The 24,409-nt window shown below is 40.0% G+C and overlaps 1 protein-coding gene across 2 annotated transcripts in view; it reads right to left on the bottom strand.

Moving 5' to 3' along the window:
• RGS6 (regulator of G protein signaling 6) overlaps positions 1 to 24,409 on the bottom strand; it is a 531,053-nt gene that overhangs the window by 404,376 nt on the left and 102,268 nt on the right. Inside the window, exon 2 of one of the 2 annotated variants that reach the window (XM_068254101.1) lies at positions 14,456 to 14,514. The exons of the other annotated variant lie outside the window; for it this stretch is intronic. The gene's annotated coding sequence lies outside the window, so the exon portion shown is untranslated. The remainder of the gene's footprint in view (positions 1 to 14,455; positions 14,515 to 24,409) is intronic. 2 annotated transcript variants of the gene reach the window in all.

Below are 24,409 nucleotides of genomic sequence, written 5' to 3'. Positions count from 1 at the left end.
ATATAGATAGATCTATATATATATAGATAGATCTATATATATATAGATAGATCTATATATATATAGATAGATCTATATATATAGATAGATCTATATATATAGATAGATCTATATATATATAGATAGATCTATATATATAGATAGATCTATATATATAGATAGATCTATATATATATATAGATAGATCTATATATATAGATAGATCTATATATATATAGATAGATCTATATATATATAGATAGATCTATATATATATAGATAGATCTATATATATATAGATAGATCTATATATATATATAGATAGATCTATATATATATATATATATATATATATATATATATATATATATATATATATATATATATAGATATATCTATATATAGGTGGTTGGGAGGGGATCAAGGGATACATGGGGGGGGGGGGGGGAGTGCTGGATAAAAAAAAGTTTATTTTTACACTAAAATCGCACAGCCTGTCACGGCTGCAGGCTGTGCGTCTCTCCCTGTCACACAAGATCCACAGTGACAGGGAGAGGGAGGCGGAGAGGGAGGCGGAACGGCAACTATGTTGCTTTTCGGAGGGTGATCGCTGTGATTGGCTCACAGCGATCACACGGCAGGGAGCCAATCAGTGACGGCTCCTGCCGATACCAGGAAGCCTTAGCTGTCATAAGACAGCTAAGTGCAGCCGGTTCGGTGCGCGCGATCGCGGCGGGGAGCGGCGGCGCCGGTGATAGAGATCTACGCCCTGCCAGCCAGGAGCCCATCAAAACAGGGCGTAGAAAGGATCACAGTAAGAAGAAAATGGTGAGCTTCTGAGAGGAACTGATGGTGAGGTTAGTATGTAATATTCATTTGCAGACACGTCATGAGTTTAATTTAAATAATTTTACTCAGTTCAGGTTCCCTTTAAATTCTGAACTTTAGTTACACTTTAACAACATCAGAGACTAGAGACAATTTCAGCATTTTACAACAGGCTTAACTTGAACAGGAAAAGCCAAGATGAATTTAGATTGTTGTTGTATATTTTATGATGCTGCTAATAGTGTCCATTAACTATACGATTCTTCGGACAATCAATTCTCCGACTTGATCGTAATATCGATCACATCGATCCATTTTTTGGATCGATTCCATTAATTTGATCAAATTGAATAGATGCTATCTTTCCTTCAGTGGGCCTGAGCAATCGTTTCTGATCTATTGTCCGAAGAATTGTATATTTAATGGTCACTTTGAGACTGGCCACTCTATGGAATTGTTTTCTCTTTTATGCTTGCTTTCCTTATTACAGGACTGGAATAAATCTAAATGATTACAATTTACATTTACTCATGCAGTACTTCTTCACCTTCTTTACATAAAATAATGGTGACAGAGACAAAGAAAAACTGACATTTAAGTAATGAATTTAATTTTAGTGTGATGCTAGCACTACTGCATTTCCCCTTTTCTTCTCTATTTTTTTTTTTTAAGTAATTTGAAAAACATCAGCGCTACAAGCTTTCCTCTCCATTGTAAGTTGTTCTGCTTCTGCAGTTTATTTGCAAAATGGAATTTTTCAAGCATAACCAAGATACAGCAACCTAGACAGGGAGCTGCATAAACCTCCCCACTGTGGAAGCTTAGCAACAGTCACCAGTCTCTTTCCTTGTAAACTTACAAAATTGATATAAATCTATAATTCTACACAAGCTATTTTAATTTGACAGAACTTTTACACTTAAAGAGACACCGAAGTGGACAAAACAATTATTAATGAATTGTATGTGTAGTACGGAAAATTACAATAACATTAGTAGCAAAGAAAATATTCTCATATTTTTATTTTCAGTTATATAGGTTTTTTTTATAACATTGCACCATTCTCTTATATTTGCAGTTTACACACTACTCAGCATTCTAAATGATTTTACAGAGCATTCTAGTTAACTTTTGAACTGTTCTCTGCAGAAAAAAAACCAATACACTACCAGACCTTGAGATAACAAGCTTCAGAAGACAGAGCTCTCTGCAACTTTGAAAGTCATGGAGCTCAATGTCTCTTTTGCATAGATAACAACTGGTTTCTTAACTCTTCCTCTACTGGAAATAATATTAGACTTATGTCTGCTCCTAATTTTTTATTTCTTAGCTGTACTACACATACCAATCATTATATCATTTTTTTTCTCGCTTCAGTGCCTCTTTTGTTGCATTGAGTTGTTTGGTGTTGCAGCATGCTTTTTTGCATATGCCAAAATGTAACGCAACTCAATGATACAGTCTACATATTTAATCAGTTTACTTGAAACACCTAATTAGTGAAACCCCTGAATTATTATTATTTATTTTAATAGCGCCACCATATTCCAACATGATCTATGAATCCCTAATATTCAGTGTTAGAAGAGAACTAGAGACCTATGGAGCTTTGGTGGGGTAAAGAATACCTTAAAATTATATGTTCAACTGACCGAAGCTTTAAAGCAAACTTGAAGCAACAAACGACCTAACAAACTGTGAGTGCCACACTGTAGAGTAATGACTGCCCTCTTATACCGCTCCAGTCTATGGGCTAACAGGTGCATGAACACTCCATAATTACCACTTAAAATACAGTCCAAACTAAGAGTCATAGACCCTTTGCAGCAGGGGTGTCAAACTCAATAACATAATAGGCTGAAATCTAAAACAGTCTTAGTTGGAGGCCAAATAGTTTATTAAGAATTAATAGGGTTGAGTTACCGGTGAGCACTCTAAAAACATCAGGTGCAATACCTAAATGTGGCCCCTGCACTGGTGTGCTCCTCTGGATAGGAAGGCAGCATGCCGTCATCTGCAGTGGGAAAAAGGAAGATAGGGAGTACATTCCACAAATGTAGTTGCAGCAAACTGGAAGTTACATTGATATTATAGGATTCCCAGGTCAGTGGGTGATAGGTGTGGCAGCTCCAAACATTCAGGGCCGCCATCAAAAATTTTGGGGCCCCTCACACATCATCAGGTATGGGCCCCCCTCCCTCCCCAGGCCCACCCACTAGCTGCTGTGGCCGCCCACTAGCTACCACATCCCCGTGCCCGCCACCATTTACAACAGTGGTTCACAACTTTCTTGATGCCGTGACATGTCACGCCAAATGCTTAGATCTCCATGACACATCATACACCCCCCCCCCCCCATCCCCGATAAAACACCCTAAGACTCAGTATAGGTAGCACCAACTTTAGACCTGTCTTCTACAAGACCAATTACAGTGGAAGATAGAGCATGCATGCACGCATGGTCACAAGCCACAAAATTGTTTGCACATACTGTATATATATTTACTTTGGCCCGCCATCTCCATGGAAACATGATATATCTCTATGCAACTACAAATATACAGCACAAGCTGGTGCTCTCAATTTCCTCCTTTTTTTCACTGCTTGCAGTCATGCACATGTGAAGCTCCTGAGGGCAACAGAAACTGGTGTGAAGGGCCAGATTCAAACCTGTGGACCTTGAGAATAACACCTGTGCTTTACACAGATAAAAAGCATTGCCCCTGTTGTGCTCACCCACAAAGGGATGTATGCCTCACTGTGTGGGCAGTGATGAGAGGGGAAGCGTTTTATATCTGAATTAAGCCTCTGTGGCATTCATGTCAGCCCAGAGGCTTAACTCAAAATGGTAACCATGGAGTGTTTGTGGATCTAGGAGCCTGAAGATGCAGTAGTATGTGAGGGCAATCAACACGCGACATGGTGGCATGCCCAGTTTGTTCATTTTTGGCATCTCAGGTATTCTTCAAGGTAAAAACATTTTACAAACATTATTAACAATACAAATATACAATACAAACATATTAAAAAAGGAGAAAATTAGAACACATTCCATATTTTATGTGGGGGAAATATCTTGTGGTGAAGTCCGATCATCATAAGCTGGCCTGTGGCCTATTCTCCTGTGTTATCATAGCACATATATCTGTCCAGTTTATACAAACCTCTAGATCAAGGCATTGAGCCTGATGCAATTCAAAATTATTCTGTGTATTTTCTTGCTTGCTTGTGGCTTAAAGAGTAACTGTTAGGCATAAAACCTATTATTTTTATATGGTAAACAAATAATAAGGATGCTAACCAGGCAACCCAGAAGTTAAAAATCACTCTTAATTTTCTTCTCAATAGAATATCATTTACCAGGTCCCCTGGCTTTTATTTGGTACATCTGCCGCAAAAGAGACGTTGCAGTGCCTGCTGGTTTTTTCTTCTTCTTTACTTTCCGCCCCTTTTCCCCTCAGACATAACTAATGCAGCCTGATTGGGTGAAGATTCTTTCACTCCCGCTTTCCCCTCCCACACCTCTTTTCTTCTCTGATTGGCCAATATTTCTTGTGCTGAGAAGCTGAGAAAGTGACTCCGCTGAAATCCGATACATACAAATAAACCAGATCTGCGAAGTCACACACTGATTTGTGAAGATGCACTTCTTACTGAAAAGCTGTGTGGGAGTGTCTGAAGACTGGGGGGAGGGCAGGCAATGCATACACAATAAGGAGAGGAAACAGAGTAAGGGAGAAAATGACATCGGGATTGGCTTCAGACACAGGGATTCTAAAATGGAAACTGACAGAAATAGAATTCTCTTTATTTACTATATAAAACTCACTGAAATAAAAATGTGGACAGTGCAATACATATGTTATGTAAGTAGAGCAAGTATTTATCTACCAATATATGTACTTTTTTCTGAGATAGTATGGCTAACAGCTCCTCTTTAACCACTTAAGGACTCCAGCCTTAAAACCCCTTAAGACCACTGCAGCTTTAACGGTTTATTGCTCGGTCATACAACTTACCACCTAAATGAATTTGACCTCCTTTTCTTGTCACTAATACAGCTTTCTTTTGGTGCTATTTGATTGCTGCTGTGATTTTTAGTTTTTATTAAATTCATCAAAAAATACATGAATTTTGTCAAAAAAATGATTTTTTCAAATTTCGATATACATTTTTGTCTAAATGTATTGTGCTTCGTGTTTTTGATCAATAAATAGACACTTATTGGATTTTTGTTTGTTTTTTGTTTGCCACCAAACCAGTTTCTACTACCATGCTGGTGCTCGCCACTTCACTAGGGTCTACGGTAGTACTGGTGCTAGGTCTAGGAGATGCTACGCTGCTGGTGCATGCCTCACCAAGAAAACTCAGATCAGCGCTAGCACCACTCTGCTGCCCTTGAGTCTGATCCCGCAGTCCAGTGACATGGGGGGGGGATACGCCTGGCTCTAGCCGGGATCTCAACCTCGTCATTGCTATTGGTCAGAGAGCCACTGCTGTTCACCGGTTCATATTCTGACCCGGATGATTTGTCGGATGAGGCTTCCCAATTGCACTTACCCCACTGGGCCAGAATCTCGGCGGCCTCTTCAGCGGAATACAAGGGGTATTCTTGCCATGGTGGACTGCTAAATTTAGGGGGTATTCCTCTGAGACCACCCAGGAAAAAGAGCACCTACCTAGCAAAAGGGAGTACTTGTGAAATAGAAAGCTGTGGTCACTGAGTTTTGATTAAAAAAAAATCAAACTGATCTTTACAGCGTCAAAGTTATTGTACAGTGTTTTTTGCAGGGATCAGAAAAAAAAATCTGTCACTGCGATGGGGCGGGTGAGAATTTGGCCAGGTGATCAGAAGCCCGCAGGGGGCAGATTAGGGCCTGATCTGATGGGTAGGAGTGCTAGGGGGTGACAGGTGGTGACAGGAGGCGATTGATGGGTGTCTCAGTGGGTGATTAGAGGGGAGAATAGATGCAATCAATGCACTGGGAAGGTAATCAGAAGGGGGTCTGAGGGGGATCTGAGAGTTTGGCCGAGCTCTGCGCCTGCGCAGTAGAGCCCGGCGGACGTCCGATGACGTCAGCGCGGCTGCGTGGGACGCAGAAGTGCCAGGCCTTGGAGCGCAGAAGAGCCCGACCTGGCAGCCGGCCTGGCCAGGTCGGGTCGGCCACCGGAGACCACCGGGAGCCTGCGGAGCAGCGGCGAGGGCACCTCCTGCCTGCCACGGGCTGGAGGAAGCCCCAGGTAAGTGGACATTGATTTTTATTTTTTTACCTCCCTCCCTGAACCTTCCCTTTAAATGCTTGAGCGAAAAAAACAGAAGTAGACAGAAGGGAAGAGTTAAATGTCTATAGAAAGCCAACTGCTAGTAATAGAGAAAAAACATGAGTCTCAACCAGAGTCTTGGCCAGTGTCTACACCTGTATAATATGAAAAACCATGCAAATTGCAACACTCATCCAAAGGATGTGTATGGAAAATTCATTGGGCCTGTAGAGCATTATAGTTAGCAAAGAAAAAAAAGACTAAAGCAACCCAAAGTGAAAATAAACAGATTAGATAAATAATTGTATCTGCAATATTAATCCTAAATAAGAATTTCCTGGAATCACATTGTCTTATTTAGGTTTAAAAATAAAAAATCCAGGTTTAAAAAGTTAAATGTTTTTTTCAGCTCCCATACAGGCTAATCTTGAATTACTGAAGTTTTTATGGGCTGCACTCAGATGTGCTTTTCCCAGCCACATGGAGATTTACAGCCCTAATTATTTAACCATGAGAGTTCTGTTTGCTACAGCTGCAGATAAACTTTTGTTTACAGCCTTTGATTCTTATAGTAAGAAACAAAGGAACACAGTATTGTTGAATATATACTGTATGTCTATTTCATCATGTTACATGTCACTTCAAGTATCCTTTAAAATGTGGCAGCTATTGGTTATTGCACTGCATTACATAAGCCCACAAATTATTCCATTTGCTCATCCTTACAAAATCTAACATGCAAACAATGCCGAATGAAAAGGGTTTATAGTTTAGAAACATCATGCAGATAAACAAGGAAGACAACAGCAGTAACCTCCGACTATCTGTAAAGTGACTGGAACGCCAAGTACGATTATCATTGAGATATTGATCTTCTCTCAACCTGGGAGACACATTCTGCGTTTATAGATTGACAGCATATGACAATCTAGGATCTAAACTTAAGTAAGGTTCATTTGCTGGAAGCACATACTTTTCTACTAAAGGTGAAAAAGTTTCTTTCAGCTTCTTAACACTGACTCAATTTTGTTATATAAAGTTTTTCTTTTCTTTCTTTTTTTTGTAACTAGGTCCATTGTATTTTAAAGAAGCCATGTTAAAGAAGCCATGCCAACCTTAATGCAAGTTCAGCACACTGTTGAAACACATTAGCCCTGGTCCGATAAACTTTTCCCAGACATTTCTCATATAAAAGATGTTTTCTTAACTTTTCTACAAAATACCTTTTTAGCGCCTTGCAAGTAATAAAAAAAAATACTAATGAATACTAATGAATGGGCAAAATAAAAAATATAAAACACCCATTTTGGATTGAGGGTAGTTCATGCCTTAGCGATGGAAACAAAGTTTGGTATTTTGCAGTACTTACATTTAAGTTCTAATAACTTTTTTGTGCATTAAGTAAATGTTGCACTGCATTTGTAGGTAACTACAATGCACTTTTTGGTCACACATTTTTAAAATGGATGTTTTAAATCATGCTTATGATTCAGAAACAATCAGCCATAATCGGGAGGTAAAAAAGCAGTATTCTTAAATTTCTCCTTCAAATTTTTATCAGCACTCATAAATTGGACCTGATCCAATTCATTTTCCTCCTACGTTTTCTCCCAGGATATCATTTTCATCTTCTGTTTAAAGAGAATCTGTATTGTTAAAATCGCACAAGAGTAAACATACCAGTGCGTTAGGGGACATCTCCTATTACCCTCTGTCACAATTTCACCGCTCCTTGACACATTAAAAGTGGTTAAAAACAGTTTTAAAAAGTTTGTTTATAAACAAACAAAATTGCCACCAAAACAGGAAGTAGGTTGATGTACAGTATATCCACACATAGAAAATACATCCATACACAAGCAGGCTGTATACACCCTTCCTTTTGTATCTCAAGAGATCATTTGTGTGTTTCTTTCCCCCTGCCTCTCTCATGCACTGAAGTTTCAGGCTGCTCTTTTCTTCCTGCAAACAGCTTTGCCCTTGTCTGTAATTCTTCAGTATGTGAAAGCCCAGCCAGCTTAGAGAACGATTTATCCAGCTTGTAAAAGATAAGAGAGAAGAGAGAAGCTGCCCTAATCTAAATAATATTACACAGGCAGTGTGCATAGAGGGGCCTGGAAGGGGGAGTTCATAGCAGAACCACAACACTGAAGAACTTGGCAGCCTTCCAGACACAGGCCGACAAGTCTGACAGGGGAAAGATACATTGATTTATTACAGAGACTGTCATAGTGGAAAGTGCTGCAGTAAGCCAGAACACATTAGAATAGCTTTTGGAACTTGTAGGATGATAAAAAACAGGATGCAATTTTTGTTACGGAGTCTCTTTAAGATAACTTTTTAGCACTCTGCAATTAAAAAAGTACCAAAAATTAGGAGAAAAAGTCCTGTCAGAATTATTTATACTATTTTCTTGGTAGCTGGTGGCTTTAAAAGGCCTTTTACTGATATGATGTGACAAGATCACCTAGGAAAAAACTTGGAGAAAAAATGAATTGGATCTGGCCCATTGTCTGAAAGTGTAAATCTCCACTTCACATTCTCAATTTTTTCATGGTTAGAAAAAGTAAGCAAGGATTTTTCATATTTGAGGCAGCTGTTCCAGAAAAATTCTCTTTGAAGAAATCAGTCACATGATCAGGAGATCAGTGTACAAAGTACAGAGCTGCCAGCAGAAAAGGAGTTTGTACTATCATCACACACCTCAGTCCTTCTGGTCCCTGTTCTGGAGCGCAGGGAAGAGATGTTATTGTCTGACCAGCTCATATAGGTGACAAGAAAGAAACAATAGCAAGTGCCTAAATGTGTATGAAAAAAAAGATGAAAACTTTAAAAAGAGGTAAGTGTTGGCTTACCTCCATGGATGATGCACACCGGAAGTGAGTGACTAATTTCATCAGCACCGCAAAAGTCAACATGTTTCACATGCAAAATGTAAATTTTAAATAAGAAAAGACATTTAAACGTTTTAAAGCTATTTACATTAGAGCTATATGTTATGAAACAAGTCAAGAGCTAAACATATGCTTGAACTATAGAGCTGTACATTCCTCAAAATAATGCAATGATAGATTAATGAGTTTTTTTCAAGGGTCATACATTCTGTTGTATTCAAGTTATGCTTTGAGTGATTGGCCTCTATACACCAGTGGCTGCCATTTTTACCTATATCATAACCCCAAACTGCACAGATTATGCAATGCAGAGCACCTATTGCAGAGGCTCCTACTGCACTGTGCTGTGAAAAAGTAGCCCTATGCTAACCATACATATAAGATTGGAATTGAACTCTGCTGCTCATCTCATCCTCCTCACCTCCTGCATCTCCAATGCTGTCTCTCTATGCCAATCCCTCCATTGGCTACCAATCACCCAAAGGATTCAGTTTAAACTCTTAACACTATCATACAAAGCTCTACACAGATTATTCCCTCCACATATTTCCTTATTAATCTTCAGATATCATTCATCCCAGAACCTTCACTTCTCCCAAGAGACCCTCTTGTTATCCAGCTTGGTCACTTCCTCTCACTCTCGCATCCAGGACTTCTCACAAGTGTCAGCTCTCCTTTGGGACTCTCTACCACAGCCTACCCATCATGATCCAAGCCTGGAAATTTTCAAATGTACCCTCAAGGTACATCTTTTCAGACAAGCTTATAATTTGCTATAGCTAGAATTTAAAGTTTGCTCCTCATCAGCTAACCCCTTCGCCTACTCCCCCAGTGTTTTAAACCCACTACCCTCTAGATTGTAAGCTCACAAGGGCAGGATCCATCCCCTATTGTTTTCTGCTTCTGTGCAATTTATTAAATGAACATCCATCCGTATTGGTGATGTTATTCAAACTACACATCAATTGTACGTATCAGTACTTGTGTCACTGGTTGTCCTGACTGTACAGTATGTTGAATTGCTCATGTATCTATGCTCCCCATTGTTGTAGGTTTTGCACATATTACAGCGCTACGGAATATGTATGTGCTCTATGAGAAAAAGAAAAATAACTGTAAGATGAAACGATCAGTTCATACATTGATCACATCAGTGCAAACTTGAAGTGAAAAACAATCACTTCACTGCAATTCTGTTCACTCAAACATGACAAACATGAACAATTTGCCATGTCATGTTCTACCTTAAGCCATTCCTCATTTGACCTCTGGCCATGTTGTACTCCTACTAAATAACCTGAAATACACTACCTCTAGGTTTAAATATTGCCGTCACCGTCGCCCCCCCCCCCCTCCCCCCAATTCCTTTAGGTTATTCATGTTATTTATATTACTTACATTATGTAATTACCAATTCTGTATTTTGTAGATTGGTGTATACTACCGGTATTATCTGTATTATTTAGTACCCTATGCTGGTTTCTCACTTTGTACAGCACTATGGAATATGTTGGCACTTTATAAATCAATAATAATAATGTGGGAGAGCCAGAAAGATTTGATCATACTGAATTAATTTGATTTTAAAACAGGTAAACAAACAAACTAACTCTATGTTATTTTGTTTTAAGTGGGTTATGACAATTGTCTTAAAATCTACCCAATTGGTGAGCACTGAACCTGCAACTATTCCAAGTCCTAGCTTGAAGCTAGAAGAAGCAAATACTGTACAGGATTTTATCACTGACGGGAGTCTTATAAAGCTAAAGTGTGGTTAACTTACAATTCCATCTTATGAACTGCCGCCGCAGCTCACTCTCTCTGCCTTCTCTATAACTATATAGCAGAGTCCTGTGAGCGGGTCATGAGCAGATTTCATTGGCTCCTGACCCTGTCTATCAACGTAAGCAACTCCCATTGGCTTACATTGATAGACAGGGTCAGCAGCCAATGAAAGCGGCTCCTGACGCGATCACAGGGACTCTGCCGTCATAGAGACGGCAGAGTGGGTGGCTGAGGTTCCCAGCGTGCGGCATGGACGGTGGTTGCAGCAGGTATGTGCAGCAATTCGTCAGTATTCCGCTGTTTCTGGTACCAGCGGTCTCTGGCTTTTAAGGGGGCAGCGACCACTGGTACTTACTTAGGTGGTTAATTGACTCTCACCACAAAACACAGATCTTGTGCATATTAATACAATGACTGCAAAGAACACATCCAAATTACAGTTTCTCAGACGGAGCCCATTCATACTCTGAATGGGCTCAGGTGAAGCACATAAACATTAACACAAACTAGTAAAATAGTAATTTTCCAGTTTTTAAGGGAATTCACTATACAACAACGGGACTGATGACTGATTGGTTGAAAAAGGTTGCAGTTTAGGCCTGAGTGGACAAATAGCTGTACACATGTTGGAGCACTATATAAGGCAGTGGCGTTTTGTCATTAAATTTTTACCAAACTGACAGATATCTGTGACTAAAACGTCTGTACACTTGGGAAAACCCCAAATCCCTAAGTGCACCCATGAAAGAGTATTCCTCAGCTGTTCTAGCTTACCCATTCCACCTCTGCCCTTTGTCAGTATTATGTGACTTGACAGGGTAATTTAAAAGAGAAAGCACACTGCTTTAAACAGGAACTTTAACCCAGGATTGAATTTTATTCCAATCAGTAGCTGTTAGCCCCTTACTCATGAGAAATATTTACCTTTTCTTGAAAAGATCATCAGGGAGGCTTGTATGGCTGATATTGTGGTGAAACCCCTCCCACAGTGTGATGTCATGACCAAGGTCCTGACAGTTTCCTGTCTGTGAACCTAGTTGCATTGTGGGAAATAACAGCTTTTTCAACTGCCAAGCAAGCAGCATCTCCCTCTGTGCACATAACTCTTAAGCTGGCCACTAACGGTCCAATTTCTAGCGAAAAATCGTTCGAGCGATCAGAAATTCTGATCGGAATGGTTGTAAATAATCTCCATTAGTGGACACAATCGATTATGAACGAGTGAAAAAAATGTCGCCCGAATGAATTTTCATCTAACGAAAATTTGAATTTTCTTGGTGGTCGTGATAGATAGGAAGCAATGATTGGTTAGTTGATGGTGTAGTGAATGATTTTTCGTCCGACCAGAATTTCTGATCGCTTGAACGATTTTTCGCTAGAAATTGGACCGTTAGTGGCCAGCTTTAGTTACGGACATTCCGTATAAATCATCTGGCAGAACTAAAGAAGACAACACCAATGATAAATTTCAGAATGTAAATCAGGGAGAGGCAACCACTCACTATATAATATAGGTATACACGTATATAGTAAAAAGAAAATAAGCAATTGTATTCATTATGTTATTTTCACTACAGTTCCTTTTTTAGTCTAGTAAGCTCTACTTGTGAACAAAATTGCTACTTTTGCATCATCTTTGATGGAGTGCATTTTTAGTTTTGCTTTAAGGTAGGCATACTCTATAATATGTGGATAATCTACCTGATGTTAACTGCTTGCCACCTTGCACTCCTTGACATATAGATCTCAGCAGAAATCTGATCTAATATTATCTGCCCCTCTATCGCCATTAGCTTTGTACTACTTAATGAAGTACAAAGCTAATAAAGCCTTGAAGACCAGTCTTAATTAAACTGGCAATGACCCAATATGACTTTTTACTGAGGAGTAAATTTTTCTTGACAACTACATATGTTGTGCATGTGTGCTCTTAGATTAATATTTTTCTTATGTTTTCAGATAGTTTAATAAAATGCAGTGTGTTTGGATGATTGCTCATAATAAATTACCCAATCAAGAAATCATAAAAGTTTTCCAGAAGAGTTTTAGCCAAGTGATGCAAACCCCTGGGTTATGCTTAAGGTTAAAATGCTTGTCAAATCCAATTGCAATAACAACATATAGATGGGCCAAGGGAATACTTATAAACCGATAGCCGCCTAATGAAGGGTGGCAGTTACTGAAGTAATGTTTCCCAGCACATACTGCAAGTGAAAAGTCTGTTGAGTGATTGTCATAGTGCAGGTACAAAATGTCATCAGGCCTTACTGTACCACTAAACAGAAATGATTTTGCTATACACATAGGCCAAGCTGCCTATCTGAAAACTAAATATTGAATTGCATTCATTTTTGTACTGACCACTCAGCAAATTTGCACCACGTGAAATGGATTTGCAGCAAATATGGCCTTTTAAACTCAATTCTGTACCCAATCAGTTTTCAGATTTGCTTTCAGATATAGCAATCTGCTCAGTGATTAACAAATAATAATAATAATCCGAACATTTATATAGCGCTTTTCTCCTGTCGGACTCAAAGTGCTCAAGAGCTGCAGCCACTGGGACGCGCTCAAGAGGCCACCCTGCAGTGTTAGGGAATCTTACCTTGAACTCCTTACTGAATAAAGGCAGAGCCCTTAACCAGTACACAAAGGGGTCGCTTGGAGTAATGTCAGTTCTCCAGGTAGTGTTTCCTAACTTAAAAGTGGAAGTTGGCACCCATATAGAGTCCCGTCTTTATCTTATATCCTATAAATACCCAACTCCACCTTTTACTTTATTTTACTTTAGTGAACCACTGTGACAACCATCAACTCCAGTTAAAGATAAACAAGTCATTTATGAGAAGTTTTGTGAATAGAGCCCAATGTCTTGGTGCAAGTCCATAGCTAAATAAATGTAAAACTAAAAATTAAGGGTTTAGAGCAGCCTTTCTCAACCTTTTACCCTGGAGGAACCCTGCAAATACCTTTTGGATCTCAAGGAACCCCTGCAAGTAATTTTTGGATCTCAACGATACCCTGGCATGGTCTTTAAAAGCTGATGTGGCTGTTTATGTCACTACCCCTTATTACAGTGACCTCCATTACAATGTCTCCTTATCCTAGTGCTTTTTATTAATGTACTCATTATTATTCTGACCCCACATTCGGTGCTTCTTTTTACAGTACCCCCTATTATAATGTGCTCTATAATACTTCCCCCACGATGGGGGGAAATGCCAAGGAACCTCTGCAGAGTACTCAAGGAACCCTGGTTGAGAAAGCCTGCTCTAGAGTGTCCTAGCCTCATTTTTGACTAAAGCAGCAGCAATTCGTTCCTTGTTACCATACGTGTTGGATTACAGGTGTTGATGCTAAAAGTAGAATAACAAATACCAGTAGTATTTTTAGAGTGGCAGTTACATTTTGATATGGTTGAAATGAGTGTTAGTTGACTTTTTTTCCTTCAATAAATCAAAAGAGCATTGAAATTGCCTTAACTTGTCTATTATAGCATGATACATTTATTTTACAATAAGAAACAATTAAATGTTACGAATCATCATAAGGTAAAAAGATAATAAGGAAGGGAACAAGTATTTTTTTCACACCAATGTACCCCATTGCATATGAGAAACTGCTTCTGCACCAAATTGTGATAAAGTGAGAATTTACATTACAAAATGGTGGTTTTTGTTTAAACTACTGTAAACAGCAGTTGCTACCTGTGCTGGTCGGCTCGACAGTGCATTAACCTCCCCGGCGTTCAATTTTCCCAGGATTTCTGTGCAAAAAGTGATAAAATGTATTTTTAAAACTTTTTTTTTCCTGTAACTTGCCAAAATGTGTCAAGCAAGGGTCTAGTATACAGTGCAGGAGAGTATTGATGTGTATGCACGTTTATACTGTTCACAGCATGTTTTTATGGATGGACATTTCTGTCCATACCGCTGGGGAGGTTAAAGCAGACCTGAACTCTTGCACAGGAGAGATGGAGACGCAGAGAAATCTACACTGTGTCCACCCTATGGGTGTTTCTGAGTTAATATGTAAACACAGGCAGTTAACCTTTTCTGTGCTCCCAGGATACTAGGAAGTAACCCCTTTGCAGAATCTCAGTAGGAGTTGTATAAGCTGTAACAAGGAAATGTTTTTCTTTAAAGGTTATGTTGTTGCTTATCTTTTAGCGCAGAGAGGAAGTGCTGAGTTCAGGTTCGCTTTAATAAGAATGTGATATTATCACTGCATTTTGAAATCAAAGGCTGCAGTTTATCTCTCTGAGTTGATTTTATTCTAAAAATGCCACTTTTGCTGTAACTATTACCATCATGCTAAGTAAACATCATTTATTCTTACTACTTGTGTTTGTGTGACATTATTCTCAAGAGCAATACATCTGAAGGTTTAATCAGGAAACCTGCATAATTCACATGCCAGAGGTTTAACTCTTAATTACAGACAGTAATAAACTTGTTCTGATATCTCAGTATGGGAGAAGGAATTCAGCTTAAGGTTGTAACACACAGACCAGGGGCAGTAAATGCATGAATGCAGACTTCCTTTGTTTGGCTCCTCAGATTTTATTTGCTTCTTTTTGCTGGTTTATTAAAGTAAACCTGAAGCAGAATGGAGTTTTAAAATTAAATAGTCTGTGTGGCTCCTACAACGGTCTTACTAATGTTCGTTGCTTCAAAGTGCCCCTCCCGTTCTATGTTGTTTTGGGGTTTTTTTTTAACACTATTTTATTATCATCTAGCAGTATAGACAAGGTATTAAACTTCGACAATTCAAATATATACCAGTAGTCAGAAGATCAACAATAATCAAGCATAAATTTCTATCCAGACAAAAGGTTTCCTGTGTACTCCAAAAAGCCTGGCATACACATATAAAACAGGTATAACTGGGTTCAAGTACACACTTTCTAGTAAGACAAGAAGATGTGGACGGGCCGTAGTCAAAACACAAGAGAAAGTTTGCTGGCATAGCACATGGGAATAATGTCCATACTTGAGCGAGAAAAACCTGAGTTTAGTGTTTAAAGATACCGAAGGAGAATAATTATTATAACAACAACAATAACTAAGGTGTAGAAAATACTAGTGATGGTCAAGTAGATGCAAAATAACTTTGAGTTGATGCAAATGTATGCTAATTTTTATGCACATTTATGTCGCTTGAAAATGAGCCTATCGAATTTGACCTCAGCCAGATTTGATTGGTTAATTTTCAAGCTGCATACATTTTATCAACTCGAAGTTATTTGCATCTACTTGACCATCACTAGAAAATACCACCTATTATTAACAGGGAGGGTCAGGTTGGTTCCCACTCCATACAGAGATTAATTAATGACAGGTTTCTATTAAGATTTGAGGCTTCATATGGACAGTCAAGTTAGGAGGATTAAAGACTTGGGGTTTGATTCACCGGTATAACGAGCCTTAAGCGGTATAATGAGCCAGTAGCACTCATTAAAAAACAATTACTGGCCGCTATAGAGGCTACGCTAGCTCCCTGCAGTGTAGCATGGTTTATACTTGATAACGTTTGTTGCATCCTTAGCAACGCGCGCTCGTTCTAATAGTGGCCGCCTCTGTGAAGTATCGTGACCGTGATACTTCACTAGCACGGCCGCTACTATGTTAATTAACATAGTAATTAACTAGGTGATTAACTAACATAGTATTACCTGTGCTAGTGAACTATCACGGTCACAATACTTCACAGAGGCGGCCGCTATTAGAACGAGCCCGCATTGCTAAGGAAGCAACATGCATTACCAAGTATAAGGCACGCTACGCTGCAGGGAGCGAGCATAGCCTCTATAGCGGCCACTAATTATTTATTAACGGGTGCTGCTGAAGCAGTGCTTGTTATACCAGTTCGTGAATCAACCCCATGGAGTGCAGTGGTTTCCATTAGTACTTTCCTAAGGTCCCCCGATTTTGTTATACCTAGCCCAAGTTCATGTTCTATGTTTTTGCATCTGTTATCTTCATGGCATCCTAAAGTTCCCTGGAGCTGTATTTGAGGGCAATTAAACTGGGAATGTGCATGTGCCAAACCACACTTGTCCAGTAAAAGGAAGGTCTTGTGCACTTCTTATTTACTATGTCCACAAATGCTTCCTTTTGTTGGGCATGCACGGTTTGAAGCTCTCGCGTACCCAGTGTGTAAGTGCTTGGCATGTCCATGAGTGCTTCCCGCCATGAGGGTTTGGCTGCATGGGCAGTTGAAGACTAAAAGTGAGCAGAACAGGGAACAGGAGGGACCCGGGAGGCAAAGAGAAGTCATAACATTATATGGAAAACCACAGCAGCCCAACAGTGTAGCTAAATTTAAAGAGTAATTGTAACCAAAGATTGAACATTATACCAATCAGCAGCAGATACCCCCTTTACCATGAGAAATCTTTACATTTTCTCAAATAGATCATCAAGGGGGTCTGTATGGCTGATATTGTGGTGAAACCCCTCCCAGTGTAATGTCAAGACCTGACAGTTTCCGGTCTGTGAGCCTTGTTGCATTAAGGGAAATAACAACTGTTTCCAACTATCAAGCAACCAGTATCTACCTCTGTGTATATAAAAAAAACCAACCTTTTAGCCTATCGCTTTGTAACTGGGGGTGCTTGTAGAAATTGTCAGTTAGTCTTTTTTCTTGTCTGCCAGTAGTAAAGATGATGAAGTGCAGGCTGAATGTAGATCAAACAATATGAACAAGTTACATGACAAATATCAGTAATTTCTTGATCTCTCTTCTATTTTTTAACTTCTCACTTTGCAATGCATTGATTTATTTTTTTCCCCCTTTTCGCTTAAGTCCCTCTTTAAGACTATATATACTGTAGATGTGCTGGTAGAAATACATGGTCTAGGGTCCCCAAGACTGGATTAAAGAGTCAGGCTGCAGGACATCCTATCTCTGATGCAGGAAGCTAGTGACCTCTATTCCTGTGTACAGGATGGTTTCTGATTATCTCTCCAGTGACAGGTGTCCTTGAACCTCTCCCAGTAAGTAGCCGTACAGTGCAGTTAAAAGTAAAGATAACATCACAGCAAGCAGTGATAACATCATCACACAGCTACGCTCATCAATCAGTTTGTTGTGGTACATCTGCGATGGTAAAGTAAATACTAATATGCAAATATTCACTCAATCTAAAAGTGAAAGTTGTGCTTGCAAAATAAAACACACTAGCTCTTAATGCATTAGCCTGGAGCTTATTAATGAGGACTAACTGTTGGCTAACTGATCAGCAGAAAATGGCCTTTATATGTATTTCCTGGATAAGCGGAGATCTTAACGTTAGGAGAATTCTCTACTCAACTCTGGTACATGTACTGTATATCTTCGAGAATTTGTGCTGGATGACAATGTTTTTCCTAATAGGCCTATCAATTTTACTAAGGAGTTAAATGTCCAGTTCAACCAAGACTATATTTTGAGCATTACTTCTGTGGTGACTTGTTTCATTAAAATTTCATAAAAAACCTGGAAACACAGGAGGAGATTAACCGAGCCTTATGCCAGGATTCTTTAGTGATTGCAAAACAAGGGTAGATAAAATGGTGTTCCTTGATGCCAAATGGGTCAATAACTGGTAATGAATTGTCTATTTGTACAGCGGCCACAGCAATGTCCCTGGCGGTAAATAAAAAGATATGCACATACGGCAAAATAAATATTTGTGGGTTTTGGTCCTTAATTATGCTAAGGCTTCCATGACTGAGTAATAACATAATAAGTTATAAAAAAAAGCCCTAATGTATGGCAATAAGAACTAATGATAACATTTTGCTTAAAGCAGTATAATAGCAGAATAATATGAAAGAGGTTTGTGTCACAAACATAAACACACATCCAGGGCCTATATTATGCCATCAAGGTCTAGGAAAGCTGCAAAAACAGGTTTCAAAATAAACATTATTTACTTAATTTTTTACTGTGTTGTAGTGAGATGCACTGTAGGAGTCAGAATGAAACAAAATTATGTAATGGAAGAGTGAGACAACACTTTCTTCTATGCATACTATTGGCTGCTCTCAGTATATCATGCTTGTCATTGTCATAAGGGCACTTTTTTTCGCTACAGGTACACTTTAGGTTACATGCTTAGTGTGTAATAAAGCATTTAACTTTCCACATTCTCCCCAAGTGGGTTTATAAAAGGAATAAATACAAAAGCAGTAAAAAAATGATTTCTTATTACAAGCAGCTCAGAACCAGGTAAATAAAGCTTCAGAACACACTGAGGAGGACATAGAAATAGTTAAATGTTCAATTACACACGGAGCAGGAACAAACTAAACAGGAAGATAGGGTCATGAGCTACAAAGCTTTGCATAAACCATAATTTACAGTGTCCATCTGGTTGACAGTAAGGCCCAAGTGTGATATTGCCTGCATCTAGAAGTAACAGATAATCAGCACCATAATATGAAGCTAACAGATGTGTGGTGAATAGTAAGCAAAGAAAGGTACATAAATACCCCACTTAAGCTTAATATTACTGTTTTCCATATTTATAGTATTTGTACTTACTGTAAGTATTGAAAATGTCTTCTATATAGGACTGATCAAGGTGACATGGGACCCTAGGCAAGGTCACAGCTTTGACTTGCCCTGCTTGCCACCTGGCCTTTTTCAGTAAGGCTGCTTTTACAGTGAGACGTTAAAGTCCCACGTTACAGCAGCCTGTAACGCAGCCCAACTCACAGTAATGAAAAATCAATGGGCTGTTCACAGTGCCCACGTTGCATTTGAGTACAACGCTGCATGTTAAATGAAAGTGCAGCATGCTGTGCGTTATAATCGCATTTGGCTGCGTTAGACTGTTTGCACATGCTCAGTAATGTTTGTTTGTTTTTTTAAATGTGCCGCATGCGCCGTTTTCGTTCGATCCGTATGCGTCAAAAAGTACGCATCACGTACGCATCAAGAGACGCATAACGCAGTGCAATGTAACGTCCAACTTCAAGGCTAACATGTGTTGCGTTAGGGGCACGTTATGCGACCTTAACATCGCATCAAACGAAACGTCCAAGTGTGAAAGAGCCCTAAAGTAAGGTATGACAGGGGATTTGAAAGGAAGGAGGTGGATTTCAGGCCCCTGAGCATTACGCTCTAGGCACCCTCCCAGGTTGCCATATCAGTGGCCTTTCTCTGGATATATACTGTGTATATATATATATATATATATATATATATATATATATATATATATATATATATATATACAGTATATATATTTAGAAAATCATAAGAGAAAACAACTACTGAGAACAGTTAGTGTATCAGGGCTGCCTGTTTTCACGCCTGCATTGGAGTTGTCATGTCGCTTGTGGTGTTAGCCAATATTTCACAGCTTGCAGTGCACAGTTACCTTAGCCTGTTGTTTAAAAGGGTTGAGTTGGAGTGCATGAGTAATTTTTAGTAATATGATGACCCTACTAAAAATACATGCAAAACCACAGTCTGTTGGTGTTTTTCAGTACATGATATTAATGTGTGAAAAATATCAAATTAATGGTAATATGATTTATCAATGTGTTTATGTTTAAATGTCTTGCTTCCATCTTGATACCATTTCTAAATTTGTAATGAGATTTGTAAATAGCAGCAGTAATATTTGCTGACTACATAGAGGGATCTGCTTCTTAGATGTGCATTATTTCACTTACTGTTCCTCATATCTACTCTGACTGACAAAAGCCCTGGAAAATACTGGCTGCAGGTATTATGGAGCATGAATTGGCTAATGTAGCTTGTCTTTTTCTTTTTAGACTCATTAGGGCTGTTGTTCCTTCAGGCTGTCTGCTTCGGACCCAGCATGGCCTGGCCACACTACACCCATGTCTACATTATTTTTATGCAATAAAAGGCTGAGCTGACAAGCCCCAGATGTAAAAATGTTCCTTCTCAACCAGTGGCGTAGTTAAGCTTTGGGCCCCAATGCAAGTTTCACATAGGGCCCCTCAAGCATTCCATACATAATAAATCATATGGCGCAACAAAATCAGCCAGGAACATCCACAGTACGAAAGGTGCAAGCAGGGGATGGGCAACAAAGCATATGTAGAAGAGATAATTACCAGCACAGCTCCATTGAAGAGCTTATACTGAGGTTGAAGGAGGGCCCCTAGTGAGATTGTCTGGTCCAAGGGCCAATGATGCAGTCTCAACACCTGCATCCCCTATATGCATCCCCTCGCAATTTGCTACACCACTGTTCTCAACCAATAAGCAGGCACCACTGCAGCATAGTATAGATTTATAGGATACTCCCCAACCACATGGGCAATACTGACTCACCTCAGTGCAAAAACCTCCCAGGGCATGACTACAACATCTATACGTGTGAAAATATATGAAACACACGTTTAGCAACCAGTGGAAACCTACTGCCGCACTTATTTTACCTGTGTTCAGTGATGTTTATCACAGCTATATGTTTGTCTAAAATGTATTTTAAAGGGATACTGTAGGGGGGTTGGGGGAAAATGAGTTGAAGTTACCCGGGGCTTCTAATGGTCCCCACAGACATCCTGTGCCCACGGAGCCACTCCCCAATGGTCCGGCCCCGCCTCTGGTTCACTTCTGGAATTTCAGACTTTAAAGTCTGAAAACCACTGCGCCTGCGTTGCCGTGTCCTCACTCCCGCTGATGTCACCAGGAGTGTACTGCGCAGTCCCAGTATGGTCTGTGCCTGCGCCGTGCACTCCTGGTGACATCAGCGGGAGCGAGGACACGGCAACACAGGCGCAGTGGTTTTCTGACTTTAAAGTCTGAAATTCCAGAAGTGAACCGGAGGCGGGGCCGGAGCATCAGTGAGTAGCTGCGCGGGCACAGAATGTCTGCGGGGGACCATTAGAAGCCCCGGGTAACTTCAACTCATTTTCCCCCGACCCCCCTACAGTATTCCTTTAAGCAGTAAGGGTGAAAGCCTCATCTCTATGAGGGATTACTGATTATCTCTTCAGCAAAGGAGACAAGCTGATCTTTCAGCTTTCTCCTACAAGGATGAAGACAATTGTAAAAATTCCATTTAGAACTGTGGTACTGTCCCATCTGGCCTCCTTCAGGCTATTCTCAGAATGTGTGCTGCACTGAGATTTCACATTAGTAGTTAATTTCATAGTTCCAGAACCTGTGTAACCATCCAGAGGGTAACCAAGTAAAAAGAGTCCCTGGAGATGATGTATTATTAAGATTTAGAATGGACAGATTTTGTCTTCCTACAGAAAATAGAATTTTGTAGGTATAAAAGAGCCGGGGCTATCTTATTTCCATAATAATCTTCAGAGGGACAACGTCATACATCCTCATTTCCTTGTTGCTAGGGAAACACATCCCCAATTTGTCACACAGACACACCACAACATACTCAATGAAAGATCAGGTTCATGTTTAAGAGTGGACTGTAAGCACTGACATGCAGGCAAAATAAAGACCAGAATTTGGCAAATACCAAAGTCAGTCTAGTCTGTTATATAAACTTGATGTAAAGCTCCTTATGCATATCTTATTTTTATTTTAAGTGGACCTGAACTCATGCACAGAACAAAAGGAACACTTAGAAAAATGCGCCCTGTATGTATTTAGAGAGATTAGCCTGTCTAATCCCCCCTCATCTGTGACTAAGCACATTGTATTTTGATCTCCTCAGCTATATCAGCTCAGGACTCTCTTCTGCCATGGCAGAGCTGCTAATATGTAAGCACTGGATGTTAACCCTATGTCTGCTTCCATGAAAGCAGGAAGTAGATGCACTGCAAATTTACTGTAGTGTTTTTATTAGCTGTAACAAACAAAAGTTTTCCTTTAAGGCTACTTGCACACCAAGACGTTACGTTAGGTGCCGCGTTAAGGTCGCATAACGTGCACCTAACACAACGTATGGTGCTGCAAGAGAGGATGGTAAAGTGAGCCGCGTTAGGCGGCTCTATCCCTATAAGGTCTCCCAGAGTGGCGCTGATTGGCCGGCGGGACCACGTGATGCGGAGCAAGACACTCCGCATCACGTGGTCCCGCCAGCCAATCAGCGGCCGCCAGTGCAGTGAATATTAAGTAGCCATGTGCGCGGCTACTGTAGCTGGCTCTCCCCGCCTCCTCTCCGCCCCCCACTGAGCATGTGCAAACAGTCTAACGCGGCTATAGCCGCTCTAACGCAGTAGCATGCTGCACCTTCCGGACAACGTGCAGCGTTACATGTAACGCAACGTGGGCTGTGTGAACAGCCCACTTGTGTTACATTGCTGTGCGTTGGGGGAGTGTTACAGGCGCACTAACGTGCGCCTGTAACGTCCCTGTGTGTAAGCAGCCTAAAGGTTATTAAGCTGTTGCATATCTTTTAGAGCAGAGGAAGTTCTCAGTCCTGGTTTAAGTAAACATAACCAGGGTTGCAAAGGAAGTATTGTATTTGTTAGAATAGCACATTTCTTGTTACTCACGGCCCATAGTTTACAAAACAATGTCTACTTAAAGTTAACTTGTTTCCCAAAATGTGATACGCATACCCCAATCGGTGCTTTATACATAGTCTTCAGATAGATAGTGATAATTCATCATGCCAGTAAAGGGCTTAACAATAATACATTATCACAAGGTGTAAGGGGATGGGGGAGGGCCGACACTCCAATGAACCAGTAGAAATCTGTAATTATAAGAGATTACGGATAACTCTATAGATATAAGCTGCTGAATGTTAAAAATGGGAGGCATGGCCATAGAGTAACAGTGGTAATTGCCTAGGGCCCCAAGCTCCCTAAGGGCCCCACAAGTGAGGGGCTGTAGAAGTCACAAGTTTTGGGTCTGTATAGTTTGAAAATGTTAGAGGGGTGGGATGTGCTTTTACCCCCAGGTTGTGAGCATGTACAACAAAGCAGCTAATAAAATATGTAAAAAAAAAACACACCATAGAGATCAGATCACACTGCGTATTGTTCACTAACAGCATAGGCACAGTGCATGAGCATATATTGAACATAATTCTCCTCCTCGTTTAGTTGAATACAACTCTACATGACCACAAGTACTCCTGCATGCCAGCACTACCAGATTGAACCTACTAGCTGTATCTTATAAAGAGGGTAAATACATAATATAAATTGCATTGCAGATAAGGGCCTCATGTAAAGACATATTAGGCACATTTAACCCTTTCCACTCTTAAGCCAGACTATGTCCCAGAACTGGAATTTTACAGCTCAGGCCCAATGTCGGATAGAGTTTGACATAGGAAAACATGGCTGCCGCTAGGGGCACTTTTGACAAATAAAATCCAACACAGCATCAGGTCAAAGTGTCAGACTAAGTCCAACACTTTATTCGCTGCCAGCCCCATCCTCCACAAAACTGAAAAATTACATGGGCACATTTGGGCTTGCAGTTAGGGGCGCCGATACCGGATCTAATCTGGCACGGCATCCACCTATGTGGATTGTTCTAATGACTGCATCTGCTCAGCCACTGATTGCAATCTATAAATCTTTGTATGATTTGTTATCAGTGGCTGAGCAGATGCAGTCATTAGAACAATTGTGCAGAGAGAAGAAAGCTTTTCTCTCTGTGCTCAGACTCCTCAAGCATCAATACAGGACACAACATGGGAGGGGTAGAAAGGCTGGGGGTAGAACAGCGCTGTACACAAAACCCTGCTGAACACTGAATAGGGA

This window comes from Hyperolius riggenbachi, chromosome 9 (genome assembly GCF_040937935.1).
Source record: "Hyperolius riggenbachi isolate aHypRig1 chromosome 9, aHypRig1.pri, whole genome shotgun sequence".
In the NCBI taxonomy this organism is placed as follows: domain Eukaryota; kingdom Metazoa; phylum Chordata; class Amphibia; order Anura; family Hyperoliidae; genus Hyperolius; species Hyperolius riggenbachi.
Note: the sequence above shows the minus strand (reverse complement) of the source record. Positions and strands in the feature narration are given on the sequence as shown.